Source organism: Natrix helvetica, assembly GCF_964273705.1.
Source record: "Natrix helvetica genome assembly, chromosome: 1".
NCBI lineage: Eukaryota > Metazoa > Chordata > Lepidosauria > Squamata > Natricidae > Natrix > Natrix helvetica.
This window is the reverse complement of record NC_138548.1, coordinates 114,979,311-114,997,143: the sequence shown is the minus strand read 5'-3', so window position 1 is coordinate 114,997,143 and position 17,833 is coordinate 114,979,311.

Below are 17,833 nucleotides of genomic sequence, written 5' to 3'. Positions count from 1 at the left end.
TAATTACATACACTTTGTCTTTTTTTTTAATGTGAGAGCTCCAAGATATTAAAGCAGCTCATATTAAAAGAAAATGATAGGAAGCATATTTTAAACTTAAAAAATGTAAAACTACCAATGGATACACGAAGAAAGCAAACAATAACCCCCACCCACATCCTTCCTTGAATTGGATAATGACCCAAATCAGAGAAGAGGTATCAATCCCGCCAGACCTTACCATCGTCAGTAGCTATCCTCTCCCTTCTCAAAACACTTCTAAAGTTCTCCCCAAGAACAGATACTGTATACTCCCTGCTCTATCTTTGACTTACCAGGAAAAAGAAAATATCACTGGATTGAGTTGTAGCCTTTACTTATTTGTCCCAGGGGGGCGTGAGGGAGAGAAGAGAAAACTGTTTCAGTTTATGGGTCCATTCAAGAAGAATGCAGGGCAATGGGTGCATTCAGCAATCTCTGTACGGAAAATGAGACTTCCTGAATAGGTTATCCAAACATTTTATTTCTCTATGTCCACAGGATTGATTTCAGGAATCATCTTTTTGTCCTAAATATTACATTAGAGCTTGCCTACAAACTTTGTTTTTTTCAGCTCCCTTTGAGAGCTTTGAACAGAAGGCTCACAACAATATTTCTAGGGCAACTCATTTGGATAACTCTATTTTACTAGGGATGCGGTGGCTCAGTGGCTAAGATGCTGAGCTTGTCAATTAGGTTGGCAGTTTGATGGTCCAAATCCCTAGCGCTACGTAACGGAGTGAGCTCCCGTTACTTGTCCCAACTTCTGCCAACCCAGTAGTTTGAAAGCACATTAAAAAATGCAAGTAGAATAATAGGAACCACCTTTGGTGCGAAGGTAACTGCATTCTGTGCGCCTTCAGCATTTAATCATGCCAGCCACATGACCACAAAGACATCTTCAGACAGCACTGGCTCTTCGGTTTTGAAACAGAGATGAGCATTGCCCCCTAGAGTCAGAAATGACTAGCACCTATGTGCGAGGGAAACCTTTACCCTTACCTTTATTTTACTAGAGCCTGTGATCTCCTTGGAGAGAATTTCCTGATTTGGATCCCATCTTCCCAGGACTGCTTCCCTATGATATTTTATTGTTCTTTCCTGTCTTCCCTTCAGGGAAGAATCTTTTATATAAAAATGATCCAGGAAGCAGAAAGTTTTCTCCAATATCCCTTTGATAAGGCTTTATGATACTGCCTCCAAAATAGAAGGGAAAAAAGAGCTGATAGAAGAGATTAATAAGTATTCTATTTCAGACAATATCTCAGTTATGCAACACTTTTCCAGGGAAGAAGGATGACACTATGCTATTTTGTTGAGACAACAGTTGAACCTACATTTGTCCTCTGATGCATGTATAGGACAATAATCTGTACCAGGAACAAATTATGATTTACTCTAGATTAACTACTATGTTTGTTTTAAAAAGAGCCTGATTTATTGTTTGTATTTATTGCTTGAGATTAAGAGAAACACAATCAGGAACTGCCTCTTTACTTTAAATAAATGTAGACTTCCATGATGTGATAAATCAGGGAGTAGGACACTGAAGAAAGTAACTGATCATCTGGCTTTATATATTAGAATTCAGAAATCCTAAAGAAACAATGAAGTGCCAGATGACTGAAAGGGAACAAATTTCCCTATCTTGAAAGGGAGGAGGAGAACATCTGGGCAAGCAAATTGTTTAATCTGACATCAACATCTGACAAGGTTGTTCAGTTTGTCATAAAGAGAACAATCTGAAGGTACATAATAATAATAATAATAATAATAATAATAATAATAATAATAAAAAAAAATTAATAAATTTGAATTTATTAGCCGCTCCCTCTCCAGGCAGGACTCGGGGCGGCGTACAATAAATCATATAAAACATAAAACATATGTGCAAACACATAAACATCCAAATACACACATATACAAGACATACATGCACGGAGGAGGTAACAAATTACATCACATTTGGACAGTTAAAAATCACCATTAAAATACCCCATTAATAATAACACAATTTAAAAATTTAAAAGGACTGTCAGGAGGAATAAGAAAAAATTTACGGTTGAGCCAGGCCAGATAATTGAAAGAGGTGGGTCTTCAGTTGTACACGGAAGGAGCAGAGATCAGAGGTAATCCTGATGTCACGGGGGAGGTCATTCCATAGGGCTGGGCCCATCACAGAGAAGGCTCTGCTCCTGGGTGTCGCCCCCCGACACTGTTTAGCGGACGGCACCCGAAGAAGTCCCTCTCTGTGTGAGCGGATTGGTCGTAGGGATGTATGGGGCAGGATGCGATCCTGCATGTAACTAGGCCCTGTGCCATGAAGCGCTTTAATGATCATAATCAAAACCTTGAAACGCACTCGGTAGACTACAGGGAGCCAGTGCAGCTCGCGCAGGAGAGGTGTTACAGGGGAGTATCTAGTCCTCCCCATAATCACCCGCGCGGCCGCGTTCTGGACCAACTGCAGTCTCCGAGTGCATCTCAAGGGAAGCCCCATGTAGAGAGCATTGCAGTAGTCCAGGCGAGACGTCACCAGCGCATGGGTGACTGTGCATAGGGCATCCCGGTCCAATAAGGGGCGCAATTGGCACATCAGGCGAACCTGATGGAACGCCCCCCTTGCCATGGCTGTTACATGGTCATCCATGGACAGCCGGGCATCCAGGAGGACGCCCAAATTGCGCACCCGTTCCATGGGGGCCAGTTGCTCGCCCCCAATGGCCAGAGATGGAAGCAACTGGTTGAACCGGGAGGCCGGAAGCCACAGCCACTCCGTCTTGGAAGGGTTGAGTTTTAGTCGGTTGCCATCCATCCAGACCCGTACGGCCTCCAAACACCGGGACATCATTTCCACGGCCTCGTTGGGGTGGTTCAGGGTGGAAATGTATAGCTGCGTATCATCAGCATACAGATGATATCCCACCCCAAAACCACGGATGATCTCGCCCAGCGGTTTCATGTATGTGTTGAACAGGAGAGGCGAGAGCACCGACCCCTGTGGCACCCCACATGTGAGGGGGCTCCGGGTCGATCTCTGCTCCCCTGCCAACACACGTTGCGTCCGGCCAGAGAGGTAGGAGCCAAACCACCGTAAAACGGTGCCCCTGACTCCCAGCCCCTCTAGCCGGTGCAACAGGATACCATGGTCGATGGTATCGAACACCGCCGAGAGATCTAATAGGACCAGGATAGAGGAACAACCCCTATCTCTGGCCCTCCAGAGATCATCAACCAACGCGACCAAGGCCGTCTCCGTGCTGTGCCCGGGTCAGAAGCCGGACTGGCGCGGGCCGGACTGGTGCTGTGCCCGGGTCGGAAGCCGGACTGGCGCGGGTCTAGATAATCATTCTCCTCCAGGTGACGTGGAAACTGTTGTGCCACCACACTCTCTACAACCTTCGCTAAAAAGGGAAGGTTGGAGACTGGACGATAATTGACTAGATCCGTTGGGTCCAGGGAAGGCTTCTTGAGCAGGGGCCTCACAACCGCCTCTTTCACAGCAGGGGCCTCACAACCGCCTCTTTCAAGGCGGCCGGCAGAAACCCCTTGCCCAACGAAGCGTTCACTAGGCCCAGGAGCCAGTCGCGCGTAACCTCCCAGGATGCCAGTACAAGCCAGGAGGGACACGGGTCCAATAAACATGTGGTAGGTCGCATAGAAAGTAAGGTGGTAATTACTGGACACCAATATGGATTTGTCAACAACAAATCTTGCCAAACTAACCGTATCTCATTTTTTAATTTGGATAACTTTCTAAACAAGCCTCAATTTCAGTGAAGCATTTGACAAAATACCTCATGGCATGCTGGTTAGCAGGGCAATTGAATGTGGGCTACATAATTAAATGTGGATACATTAATGACTGAACAATGTACTCCAAAATCACTCATCAATAGCTCCAATGAAAGAGAGGTGCCTTCTATTCTTAAATATTAATAATCTGGGTGAAAAGATGGAAGAAATACTTCCTAAATCTACAGACATCAAACCTGAATGGAATAATTAATACCTTAACAGACAGGAAAAAATCAAACTGATCTTCATAAGTTAGAGATTTGGGTAAAAGTAATAAAATGAATATTATCCTTCATTTTGTTTTTTGCCTTCATTCATGAATATTATCCCTTCATCCTATTCCTCACAATTTCGTGGTATTTGAGCAAACTGAACCAGTCAGGCTTATAAAAACTAGACTTAACTTATAAGAAGTTGATTTTTTAAGAAACATTTTAGTCTATACTAACCTAAATATACTAAACCAATCAAAGAAAGTAACTGTTTCATTTTTATTCTGCTTTAACCATCCTTACTGTGTTGTGCTCTGTCTGGAAATCATACTTCAAAAAGGATTTAGACAAATTGGTAAAGTTTCAGAGAAACCAGATTTTATGAAAAGAGATGTAATTATCAGTGTATGTTTAGGCTTGTGAAAAGACAGCTAAAGAGGGATAAGAGAACATTTCAAATACTGTCCTTGAAAGAAGGACATTCTCTCTAACTCCATTCTCTCTCATTCCAGGATGCGGAACCTAGAAGCATGGGTAAAGTTTCAAACAGGTAAATTCCCATTGGATTTAGAAAAAGATTGGAATCATTTACCCAGAAATGTGGTGAACACTCATTCAGGTATGTAAACTGAATTGAAACCATTGATCTTGAGTGCTGTTATTTTAATCCCTGCACTCTGACCAGAGGACCACATTCAATAACCTAAATTCTCTTTCTCAACTTTATGATTCTCTAATATTCTAATTTTTTTGAGGATTTTGTTGTTCAGTCATTTAGATACTTCTGATTCTTCACAAAATGGATGCTCCCAGGATTGTCAATAATGGCCCTTTTGAGTTCTTGTAAGCCAGGGGTGTCCAAACTTGGGAACTTTCAGACTTGTGGACTTCAACTCCCAGAATTCCCCAGCCAGTCCACAAGTCTGAAAGTTCCCAAGTTTGGACACCCCTGTTGTAAGCTGATGCTTGTGTTATCAGTCACAGTATCCAGCCACTGTATCCTTTGTCAGCCTTATTTTACAATACAATACAATACAATACAATAGTAGAGTTGGAAGGAACCTTGGAGGTCTTCTAGTCCAACCCCCTGCCTAGGCAGGAAACCCTATACCGTTCCAGACAAATGGCTATCCAACATCTTCTTAAAGACTTCCAGTGTTGGGGCATTCACAACTTCTGGAGGCAAGCTGTTCCACTGATTAATTGTTCTAACTGTCAGGAAGTTTCTCCTCAGTTCTAAGTTGCTTCTCTCCTTGATTAGTTTCCACCCATTGCTTCTTGTTCTGTCCACAGGTGCCTTGGAGAATAGCTTGACTCCCTCTTCTTTGTGGCAACCCCTGAGATATTGGAACACTGCTATCATGTCTCCCCTAGTCCTTCTTTCTCTTAAGCTAGACATACCTAGTTCCTGCAACCGTTCTTCATATGTTTTAGTCTCCAGTCCCCTAATCATCTTTGTTGCTCTTCTCTGCACTCTTTCTAGAGTCTCAACATCTTTTTTACATCGTGGCGACCAGAACTGAATGCAATATTCCAAGTGTGGCATTACCAAGGCATTATAAAGTGGTATTAACACTTCACGTGATCTTGATTCTATCCCTCTGTTGATGCAGCCTAGAACTGTGTTGGCTTTTTTGGCAGCTGCTGCACACTGCTGGCTCATATTTAAATGGTTGTCCACTAGAACTCCAAGATCCCTCTCACAGTTACTACTATTGAGCACGGTACCACCTATACTGTACCTGTGCATTCCGTTTTTGTTGCCTAAATGTAGAACCTTACTCTTTTCACCATTGAATTTCATTTTATTAGATAGTGCCCAATGTTCAAGTTTGTCAAGATCCTTTTGTATCTTAAGCCTATCTTCTGGAGTGTTGGCTATTCCTGCCAGCTTGGTGTCATCTGCAAATTTGATGAGTTCCCCATTTATTCCCTCATCCAAATCATTGATGAAGATGTTGAAGAGTACTGGGCCTAAAACAGAGCCTTGGGGTACTCCACTGCATACTTCCCTCCATGTAGATGCAGTTCCATTGAGGACTACACGTTGAGTGCGGTTGGTCAGCCAGTTACGAATCCATCTGGTGGTGATGCTGTCTAACCCACATTCTTCTACTTTATCTAGTAGTAGGTTATGGTCTACCTTATCAAAAGCCTTACTGAAGTCCAAGTAAACTATATCAACGGCATTCTTCTGGTCCACTAATTTTGTCACATTGTCAAAGAATGCAATAAGATTAGTCTGGCATGATCTGTTTTTGACAAATCCATGTTGACTTTTGGCTATTACTTTGTTTGCTTCTAGGTGTTCGCAAATTCGTTGCTTGATTATTTTTTCCAGAATCTTTCCTGGTATTGAGGTCAGGCTGATAGGTCTGTAGTTTCCTGGATCTATTTTTTTCCCTTTTTTGAAGATGGGAACCACATCAGCTCTTTTCCAGTCCTCTGGTAGTTCCCCGGTGTTCCAGGATCTCTGAAAGATATAATTCAGTGGTTCTGAGATCTCGTCTGCTAGTTCCTTCAGAACCCTGGGGTGTAATCCATCCGGTCCTGGTGATTTGAACTCATCTAGGGTAGACAGGTGCTCACTTACCATTTTCTTCCCTATTTCAATTTGTGTTCCTAATCTGAGTTTTGTGGTGCTGCTTTTGACAGGTTGGACTGTTTTATCCCTTTGTGTAAAGACAGATGCAAAACATGAGTTAAATAGTTCTGCTTTCTCCCTGTTGCTTGTCACCTTCTTGCCACTTTCTCCTAGCAATGGACCAATTGTTTCCTTAACCTTTTTCTTGTTTTTAACATGTTGGAAGAAGCTTTTTTTGTTAATTTTTACTTTTGTGGCAAGCCTTTCTTCATTGTGAGCCTTAGCTTTCCTCACTTCATCTTTACATGCTCGGGCTGTTTGCTGATATTCTGCCTTAGTTATGTCCCCCTCCTTCCACTTTTTATACTTACCTTTTTTGTCTTTCAGTTTGTCAGATAGTTCTTTATGCAGCCATGCTGGTTTCTTTTGGGAGCTGATATTTTTCTTCTTCATTGGTATTGTGCTAGACTGGGCTTTTGTAATCTCATTTTTCAAAATTTCCCAAGCTTCTTGAGTTGTTTTCCCCTTGAGGATTCTCATCCATGGAATTTTTCCCAAGCTCTCTCTAAGTTTATTGAAATTAGCTTTCTTAAAGTCCAAGACTCTAGTTTGGCTTTGTTCTACTACTTGTGTTTGGATAATGTTGAATTCCAATATTGCATGGTCACTTGCCCCCAGGGTTCCTATGGCTTCAACACCTTCTATCATTTCCTCTCTGTTAGTGAGGATTAAGTCCAATATGGCTGATCCCCTTGTTCCCTTCTCTACTTTTTGGAAAACAAAGTTGTCTGCTAGGTTTCTTAAGAACCTGTTGGATCTTTTACTTGGTGCAGAGTTTGTTTCCCAGTTGATGTCAGGGTAGTTGAAATCTCCCATTACTATTGTGGTGTGCTTTTGTATACCTTCCTTTTCCCCATTCGTCAGGGTTCTTCTCCATGAACTGTTGCCTTTACCTTAGGAATCCAAAATATTCAAGTTACAGCTTTATTACATCCCACCCGCAATCTGGTTTTATTTTATCCACTATGAAATGATATGTTTTTGCAGAAGAACATTCTCAACTATTTCTCCAGCACCCACAGCACAAAAGCTTCCGTTTTGCTTAACCATCCTCTCCACTGACCCAGCTATTACAGTCATTTGTTACAAAGGGAGGAATACCATTGATATTTGGGTCATGCCTCTCCATGTTAATATTTCCCCCTGATCCAGATGGAATAAATATTTCTAACTCTTAATCACCAAAAACGAATAATTGTAGGGAGCTGGCAAATGATCCACCCATCTGATTAAGCAACATTTAAAAGCAATGCTCTCAGTTGCCCTTTCTTTAAAATAATAATCAAATAACCCTCATGCTAATAAACAAACCTTGATAGTCAGCACTGCTCCTTCAAGCATACCATAGAAGAAGTGCTACACCAGGGACCCCAAGAGCCAAGAGGCTTATAAGAGAATCAAGAAAAGCTGAAGGGAGAAAACATCAACATGTTATTTGAAATGGTATTGATGGCAGCGCAGAAAAGGGAATAGCTTGTGGATTTGACAGCTGACAAGTTGCAGTGCCTTGAGACTACGGTTCCTGCTGGAATAAAGGCAGTGGGGGGAAAGAAAAAAAAATCTATATATTTTTTATTAAAATATGCTGAGAGGAAAGCTGAGTAGAAATGAACCATGTAACTCCCCTTCTCCTGACCTCAAGATTTTCCTGCATGTTAATCTTCATCCAAAAGGCAATGTTTACGTATTTGGATCTGCAAGTGCAAAATCAACTATGGAAAAAAATAGGGGTCTTGGGGAAAAAAGATAATACCAGCAATATCAGACTGAGAACTTAAACCTGCAGAATATACAGCAAATCACTTGGTTAAGTTGGGTGACTATAGAAGTTGAATAAATAAATAGCCAAACTAACAATATATGTACAAAACAGAAGTTTAATTAAAATTTAAACAAGAGTGGCTCCCATATATACTATATAACATGCAGCAAAGGAAATACAAACGTTTGGAATACAGTTTCTAAAACTTATGCCAACAGGTACTGCAAATTGGTTAGAGCAAAAAGAAAGAAGTGAAATGTTTACTAGACTTATATTAGTTTTAGGTGTTTTTTTAATTTTCTTTTTTCCTATTTCTTTTTTAACATGTACAAACAATAATATAGTGGAGATTTTGGCACTGTTCAAAAAAGTATATCAAAGTAACCATTTAATATACTCTGCTTGACATCTTTTACTAATGTTATATTGGGCAATAATTGTATAAACCCCTGTTCATTCACAGATATTGTAGTGTCTTTTTTAAAAATAACTTTTGTTTTAAATAAACTAAATGGATTATAATGAGACCAAAATGAATATTAAAGCAAGCATGCCATTGATGTGCCCTTTAAAAAACACATATATATGTGTGTTTGTGTGTGTGTGTGTGTGTGTGTATGTATGTATGTGTGTTACAACCCCTGGTATGCCCAAATATGGGAGGTAACTCACTACTCCCGCTTTCTGTCTATCGGCTCACTGCAGGAGACCATCTAGGCAGAAAACCATATTTTTAATGTTGCCTTTTTATATTTGTGTTGATAAATAAATAAAGGGAGACTAGTATAGATCTATTTCAAGTTATTTAATTCTCATCAGCTAGCCATGCCCTTACTGGGATTCGAACCTGGGCTGTATTACATATTAGGCAGATATATTAGCCACTAAGCCATTTATCAGCACAAATACAACACAAATATTAAAAGGCAACATTAAAAATATGGTTTTCTGCCTGGATGGTCTCCTGCAGTGAGCTGATAGACAGAAAGGGGGAGTAGTGAGTTCCCTCCCATATTTGGGCATACCAGGGGTTGTAACACAAATACATACCTATTTCCCTGTCAGCTGATAAGAAGGAGAGCCTGTGGCTTAGTGGCTAATACATCTGCCTAATATGTAATACAGCCCAGGTTCGAATCCCAGTAAGGGTATGGCTAGCTGATGAGAGCTAAATAGCTTGAAATAGATCTATACTAGTCTCCCTTTATTTATTTATCAGCACAAATACAACACACACACACACACATGTATGTATGTATGTATGTATGTATGTATGTATGTATGTATATGTATATATATAATGCAAAAGGCATCTCAATCCACAGAAGGAAAAGGGGTATTGGAAGCACATCAGAAGGGGCCCTCCCTGTACTTTTATGGAAGGGATAAACACTTTTAGACTTGAAATATTCTGCTACTGTGAGCTTACAATAAAAGCAATGCTAATACTCATGGTTTATGCTTCTTGTCTAGACTTACTTTGGACATCAGACAATACCTTTATGTATTTATATGTTGAACTACTGTATTCTTAAAGTTTAAACTATTTTTTGTTAAAGGGATAGGGGTCTTAAATCTTACTTAATCTGCAGCTCCCTTGGGAGTGATGCAGAGGTGGGTTGCTCCCGATTCAGCCTGGATCGAGCGAACCAGTAGTGGTGGCAGCAGGAGGCTCTGTCCACCCACCCGGATGCTTCTGTGCATGTGCAGAAGCAGTATGCAAGTGTGCACACGAGCACGAGCGAACCGGTAGTGCCAGAATTTGCAAGTCACCTCTGGAGTGATGAATAGGGTAAGAACAGGTGTTCGTTCAGTTGTATTGCTTGCATTAAAATTACCATAAATCTAGAACTCTTATTACAGCTAGAATCTAGCCGCTAGATTATTTATTTACTGCAGTGCAAAAGGTTGCCTCACTGCCATTCAACTATAATTAGCCTTGATCTGCCTTCAGTAATAGCAAAACTTTCACTTTGCCATGCTGCTTCTAGAAAATGATTTATTGGGGAATCAGTGTACAAGTTGTCCTTGACTTACAACTAGAATCGGGATCAGAACATCTGTTGCGAAGAGAGGTGGTTGTTAACTGAGTCGTGCCCAATTTTTTAAAAAAATTTGTTGCTGTGGTTGCTAGGTGAATTGCACAGTTGTTAAGCAAATCTGCCTTTTTTTCATTGATCTTGCTTGTTGGAAGCCAGCTGGGAAAGTTGCATGATCATTCAATGAACGGTCGTAATTCATTAACTATTATACAGGATGTTCGCACAGGGCTGTTGTTTATCTATAATGCTTTCATATTTTCTCATTGATGCTTCTTCTTTTTTTCTCTTGAAGGTGAATTTATTGAGAAGGAGCATTACAGATGAGGATCTTTCCTGTTAAGACTGTTTACAGCCCTGTCAGTTACATGATGTTAACTTACCAACCAATACTGATGTGATATAATTTTGGAAACCTTCAAATGACTGCTTTTCTCAGAAAGCACGGTTGAATTCCCTCTTCAGCATTGCATGAAACTCACCTTCTGACAAGTTCACCCTTTGTTTCCTGGGGAGGAACTGTCTCCTTCATCCATCTCTCTCATCTCCCACTTTCTAGCTAGGGTTCCTGCAAAGATAAAGCCACTCAAGTGCATTTTTTCTGACAGTACCTTCAGAGGATTTAGTGGGCAATTTATTTCATAGGACCTGCTAGAACAGGTCCTATGTATGTAGGGGTGTGCATAAATGCACCAGCGTGCCTAGCATCCCTTCCTACTGTCCCCATTTATTTGTAACCATTTTCTGTGTTCTTATTACGGTATAGGGTTTCCTGCCTAGGCTGGGGGTTGGACTAGAAGATCTCCAAGGTCCCTTCCAACTCTACTATTGTATTGTATTTTATTATTCATGTTTATTCTTATTCCTGTTATCTTGTACATGAGTGACAAACTAAATAAATAAAATAAAAAAAAGAGTTCTTTTCAATCCTAAACTGGCACCTTGATGAAGAGAAGTATAATTAGTAATATTTTAAAAAAAAATTTTTTCTTTTTCAACTACCCCGATGAGAGGAATGTTTTTCAAATCACCAGACAAATATAGGGAAAAATATGTGATAGATGCATGATTATATATAGCAGGAAATGTTTTTTTTTAAAAAAAAAAATTAAAGGCCAAAGGAAAAGCTATTTGTTAATTCATGAACCGCTAGAAGCTGGAGGCAAAAAGGATACTTTGGGATGATCTCCATTTCAAAGTTCTCCCAGGGCAAGTAGAAGCCACTACAGGTAGCCTTCAACTTATAATCACAGTTGAGCTCGTAATTTATGTTGTTATGTAAGACAATTGCTATTGGGTTTTGCCCCATTTTACAACTTTTCTTGCCACCATTGTTAAGTGAACCACTGCAGTTGTTAAGTTAGTAATGTTTATTAAGTGAATTTGGCTTCCGCATTGTTTTTGCTTGTTTGAAAATCACAGAGGTTAATCACGTGACAACAACACCCCGCCAGGATGCTGCACCCATCATTCATATGAACTAGTTGCCAAGTGCCCAAATTTTGATAATGTGACTGTGAGTATGTGAGTATGTTGCAATGGTCGTAAATGTGAAAAATGATCATAAGTCACATTTTCAGTGCTAACTTAGAACGGTCGCTCGATGAATGGTTATAAGTTGAAGACTACCTGTAACTGTTTCTCAAGTGCAGGAAATACAACATAATTCTCTATATGTCCTAAATCTCCCGGAAGGCAATCTCTGCCTGTTTTTTTTCCTACTGTATGTCAAAAGAAGCATTTTCCACCTTGTGTTTCATTTCAGAGCTCTTCTCTGCAAGTGCCATCAAATACTGTGGCAAAAAAAAAAATTATTTCCCTGGAAGTCACTATCCCTGTCTTTTATGGCCATTTTATTTTGCACTGAAGGACTGGTGAAATTATTAACCTTTACCCAGTCCACTGCTGGAAAAATGGTATACTGATATTTCCTTTCCTTTCCTTCTTTCCTTCCTTTCCTTTCCTTTCCTTTCCTTGCCTTTCCTTGCCTCACCTCGCCCCCTCCGCCTCGCTCCCCTCCTCTCTTCTTCTTTTCTTTCTTCTTTTCTTTTCTTCTTCTCCCCTCCTTTTCTTTCCCCTTCTCTCTTCTTCCCCTCCCCTTCCCCCTCCCCCTTCCTCTCCTCTTCCCTTTCCTCCTTTCTGTTTGTTTTTGATGCAGGGAAACCTAAGAGTTATCCAATCTCCAGCAATTATTGCTCTGATCCTTTTATAAAGTCCCATAAATAGTGGGTCTTCTCTGTTTTCAAAAGTCACCAAATCCCGAAGAAAAACCCTCACTTTCCCTCACTCACGGAAGGGTCTTGGAGAATGCAGCACATTTTTGACACCTGGTGGGAGGGTGAAAAATGCACCACAAAGTATGGTGTTGCTTAAGTTCTCGACTATCCCTAAACAAGCCCATACATCTGCTTCTGCATCTCTATGGGATGGAGCGAGTGGGGGAAAGCAGCTGCCTGCAGTTGGTGGGAGGCATTTTTTCCCATGGAGGGAGTGGAGGTGGAGCACTTCTTGGCTGAGAGGCATGGCGATTATTCAAACACCTGAATTCATTGCAGCTTCGAAGTTGATACCAAAGCAGAACAATGACGGGACAGGGAGGATTGAAGGGGCCAGTTCTGGGGAAGAGAAAGCTGCAAGGAGAAAGGATAGAAGAGGAGAGGACTGAATCTGTGTATGAGTGACGTGTGTGTTTGCACCACAAGGGAGCAAGCAAACAAACCATAAACCTCTTCCTGACAAATATAAAAAAGAGGGAAAAACAAAATCCTAGTTGAAATCTGGAATGGATTTCTGAAATCAGCTTCATTTCCAGCTGGTTTATGTAGAAGTTGATCAGCTGATGGCTGCTTGGATTGAATGATGGTTGGCTAAAGGTGCTCGCTGCACTTTGCAAATGTGTACTATATGCGGAAACTATTTGAGATCTGCAGATGGTGAAGGCAATGTAGAAAAACCATAGGGCAGATTTCAAATGGCTGTTTAGCAAAAAGAAAGAAGGGTAATGTGGCAGACCTCAAAGAGGAAATAGTAATACAGAGATGGGTTGCTACCGATTTGCACCAGTTCAGGCGATCTGGTAGTGGAAATTCGGACTGGGTCACCGAACCAGTAGGGACGGCAGGCTGGCCACGCCCCAGAACCAGTTCCCCAGTCGCCCATGCCATTGCTGGCATGTATTTTAGTCATTTTATAATGTTCTGCACATACGCAGAACAATTTACAGGCAACTGCACACGCACAAGCAACATGCGGCAGGTGTGTGAGCAAGTGAAGCGAGCAAACCAGCAGCAACTCATCCCTGAACACAGATGTTAATCTTTCAGGTTTTCATGTTTTGATAAAGGCTGTATTCTACTTGCCAGACGGACCACTACATAGTCAACGTAGCTTTTGCAATGGGAGCTGTTTTATTGCTCATTTTAAATGATTTTCTAAACTAAGACAGTTATATACTGATATTATAGTGTGATGTCCTATAAAGCAACATGCTCATTACAAAACGATGGCTATGAAGATACAAAAGAGCAATGCATCTTGAAAAGGAACAGGGGATACTTTGATCCTTTTTGCAACGTCTCGATATGCTGGATCTGCAGCGAGGTCCGTTGTCAATAAGGCCCCCCTCATCCACGATCTGATTTTGGAGGGGGACCCGGACCTCGCCGGAATAACCGAGACCTGGTTGGGCCACGAGGGAGGTCTACCCCTTGTGGAAATGTGCCCTCCAGGTTATCGAGCATTTCACCAGCCTCGGGCCCAGGGAAGGGGCGGTGGGGTAGCAGTGATTATCCGGGAAGACTTAGAGCCGAGAGAGTTCACTGTGCCGCAGACATCCGGGTGTGAGTCCCTCGTCGTGAGATGGGGCCCAGGGAGGCAGTTGGGCCTGCTGATAGTATACCTGGCTCCTCGCTATACTTCAGCGGCCCTGCCCGAACTCCTTGAGCTGATCTCATCGGTGGCGGTTGAGACCCCCAAACTTTTAGTGATGGGGGATTTTAACCTGCCGTCGATGGGAGAAGCGTCTGAGGGGGTTCGGGAGTTCATGGCTTCCATGACAGCCATGGACCTGACCCAGTTAATTCAGGGCCCTACTCACGAGGGAGGCCACACCCTGGACCTTGTTTTTGTCTCTGGCCAGTGGACGAGTGATCTGGGAATAGGGGATCTAGACACTATTCCCCTGTCATGGTCGGATCACTCACTTCTCCGGCTGGACTTCCCTGGTGCTACCCCCCGCCGCGAGGAGGCGGAACTGGAAGGTATTAGATGGTTCCGCCCCAAGCGCCTGATGGAACCGGATAGGTTCCAGACGGAGCTTGGGCCACCTCCTGTGGACCTGACCCGCCCCCGAGTGGAGGACCTGGTAGTCGCATGGAATAGTGCGACTACCGGGGCCCTAGACCGGGTGGCGCCTTTGCGGCCTCTCCTGCGGCGACGAACCACCCTGGCACCTTGGTTTACCGAGGAGCTAAGGGTGATGAAACGCCACAAGAGACGCCTAGAGAGTCGTTGGAGATCCTCCCGCTCCGAATTTGACCGAGCACAGGCACGAGCCTATTTGAAGACGTACCTTGTGGCATTAAGAGCGGCCAAACGTCAATATTGCGCCGCTCTTATTGCGTCTGCAGATAACCGCCCTGCCGCCCTGTTTCGGGTGACCCGTTCCCTCTTGTTTGAGAGACCACGGGAAGCCCCACTACAGGGCAGAGCAGAGGAGTTTGGGAATTATCTACAGGACAAAGTCGCTCAAATCCGGATGGGATGGACCCCCTTCAGTGGTTCAGTAGAGACGCCCGCTGCGAGTCTTGAGGGACCGCTTTGGGAGGAGTTTGACTCGGTTGCCATCGAGGATTTGGACAGGTTGCGTGGACGTCTGCGACCCACCACATGTTTATTGGACCCGTGTCCCTCCTGGCTTGTACTGGCATCCTGGGAGGTTACGCGCGACTGGCTCCTGGGCCTGGTGAACGCCTCGTTGGGTGAGGGGTCTCTACCGGCCGCCTTGAAAGAGGCGGTGGTGAGGCCCCTGCTCAAGAAGCCTTCCCTGGACCCAACGGACCTAGTCAATTATCGTCCAGTCTCCAACCTTCCTTTTTTAGCGAAGGTTGTAGAGAGTGTGGTAGCACAGCAGTTCCCACGTCACCTGGAGGAAAATGATTATCTAGACCCGCGCCAGTCCGGCTTCCGACCCGGGCACAGCACGGAGACGGCCTTGGTCGCATTGGTTGATGATCTCTGGAGGGCCAGAGATAGGGGTTGTTCCTCTATCCTGGTCCTATTAGATCTCTCGGCGGCGTTCGATACCATCGACCATGGTATCCTGTTGCACCGGCTAGAGGGGCTGGGAGTCAGGGGCACCGTTTTACGGTGGTTTGGCTCCTACCTCTCTGGTCGGACGCAACGTGTGTTGACAGGGGAGCAGAGTTCGACCCGGAGGCCACTCACATGTGGAGTGCCACAGGGATCGGTGCTCTCGCCTCTCCTGTTCAACACATATATGAAACCGTTGGGCGAGATCATCCGTGGTTTTTGGAGTGGGATATCATCTGTATGCTGATGACACTCAGCTATACATTTCCACTCCGAACCACCCCAATGAGGCCGTCGAAATGATGTCCCGGTGTCTGGAGGCCGTACGGGTCTGGATGGATGGCAACCGACTAAAACTCAACCCTTCCAAGACGGAGTGGCTGTGGCTTCCGGCCTCCCGGTTCAACCAGGTGCTTCCATCTCTGGCCATCGGGGGCGTCCAACTAGCCCCCATGGAACAGGTGCGCAATTTGGGCGTCCTCCTGGATGCCCGGCTGTCCATGGACAACCATGTAACAGCCGTGGCAAGGGGGGCGTTCCATCAGGTCCGCCTGATGCGCCAATTGCGCCCCTTATTGGACCGGGATGCCCTACGCACAGTCACCCATGCGCTAGTGACGTCTCGCCTGGATTACTGCAATGCTCTCTACATGGGGCTTCCCTTGAGATGCACTCGGAGACTACAGTTGGTCCAGAACGCGGCCGCGCAGGTGATTATGGGGAGGACTAGATACTCCCCTGTAACACCTCTCCTGCGCGAGCTGCACTGGCTGCCTGTGGTCTACCGAGTGCGTTTCAAGGTTTTGATTATGATCTTTAAAGCGCTCCATGGCACAGGGCCTAGTTATATGCAGGATCGCATCCTGCCCCACACATCCCTACGACCAATTCGCGCACACAGAGAGGGACTTCTCCGGGTGCCGTCCGCCAAACAGTGTCGGGGGGCGACACCCAGGAGCAGAGCCTTCTCTGTGATGGGCCCAGCCCTGTGGAATGACCTCCCCCGCGACATCAGGATTACTTCCGACCTCCGCTCCTTCCGTGTACAGCTGAAGACCCACCTCTTTCAATTATCCGGCCTGGCTCAATCGCAATCGTAATCTTCCCATTCCTCCAAACTGTTTTTAAACTGTCCGTAAATATTAATTTTTTGGGTTTTTACAATTGGGGTATTTTAAAGCTGATTTTTAACTGTCTATTGATGTAATTTGTTTCCTCCTCCGTGTATGTATGTGTGTTGTATATGTATGTACGTTTGGTGTTGTTGTTTATGCTCCATTGTACGCCGCCCCGAGTCCTACTTGGAAAGGGAGCGGCTAATAAATCCAAATTTATTATTATTATTTATTATTCTGAGGAGAGAAATATATTCTGATCTTTTGGCAGCCGGATGTTGTTTTATATCAAGATAACACTCTTGAATTAGCCATACTATATCTGGCCCGCAAAGCCCTGACTGACCATTAGATGGCATGAAAGAATTCATTTTTCTGAATCTTCATCTAGTGCATGGGTCGTCAACCTGGTCCCTACCGCCCACTAGTGGGCGTTTTGGGATTCCAGGTGGGCGATGGGGATTTCGGAGGTTAAAACCTCCTTTTGAACTAACTGTTTCCCTGGTGACGGGACGGCGCTTGCCTGCACTCCACCAGCTCAGGCACAACCGGAGAAGTTTCCTCAGTGAAACTCCTGAAAGGGACGCAGGCTCAGCCTGCCAGGCTGCCACCGCTCCACTGAAGACATTTCTGAGAAGAGAAACTTCTCTGGTTGCGCCTGAGCTGGTGAAGTGCTAGAAGGGGGGGGGAAGGAGCAGAAAAGACAAAAAGGAGAAAGAAAGGGAGAAAGAGGAGGTGGGGGATAGTGGGATCCTTGCTGCTTTCTGAGCTTGGGGTGGGGGGGGGAAGGAGCAGAAAAGACAAAAAGGAGAATGAAAGGGAGAAAGAGGAGGTGGGGGATAGTGGGATCCTTGCTGTGGGATCCTTGCTGCTTTCTGAGCTTGGGGGGGGGGAGGAGCAGAAAAGACAAAAAGGAGAATGAAAGGGAGAAAGAG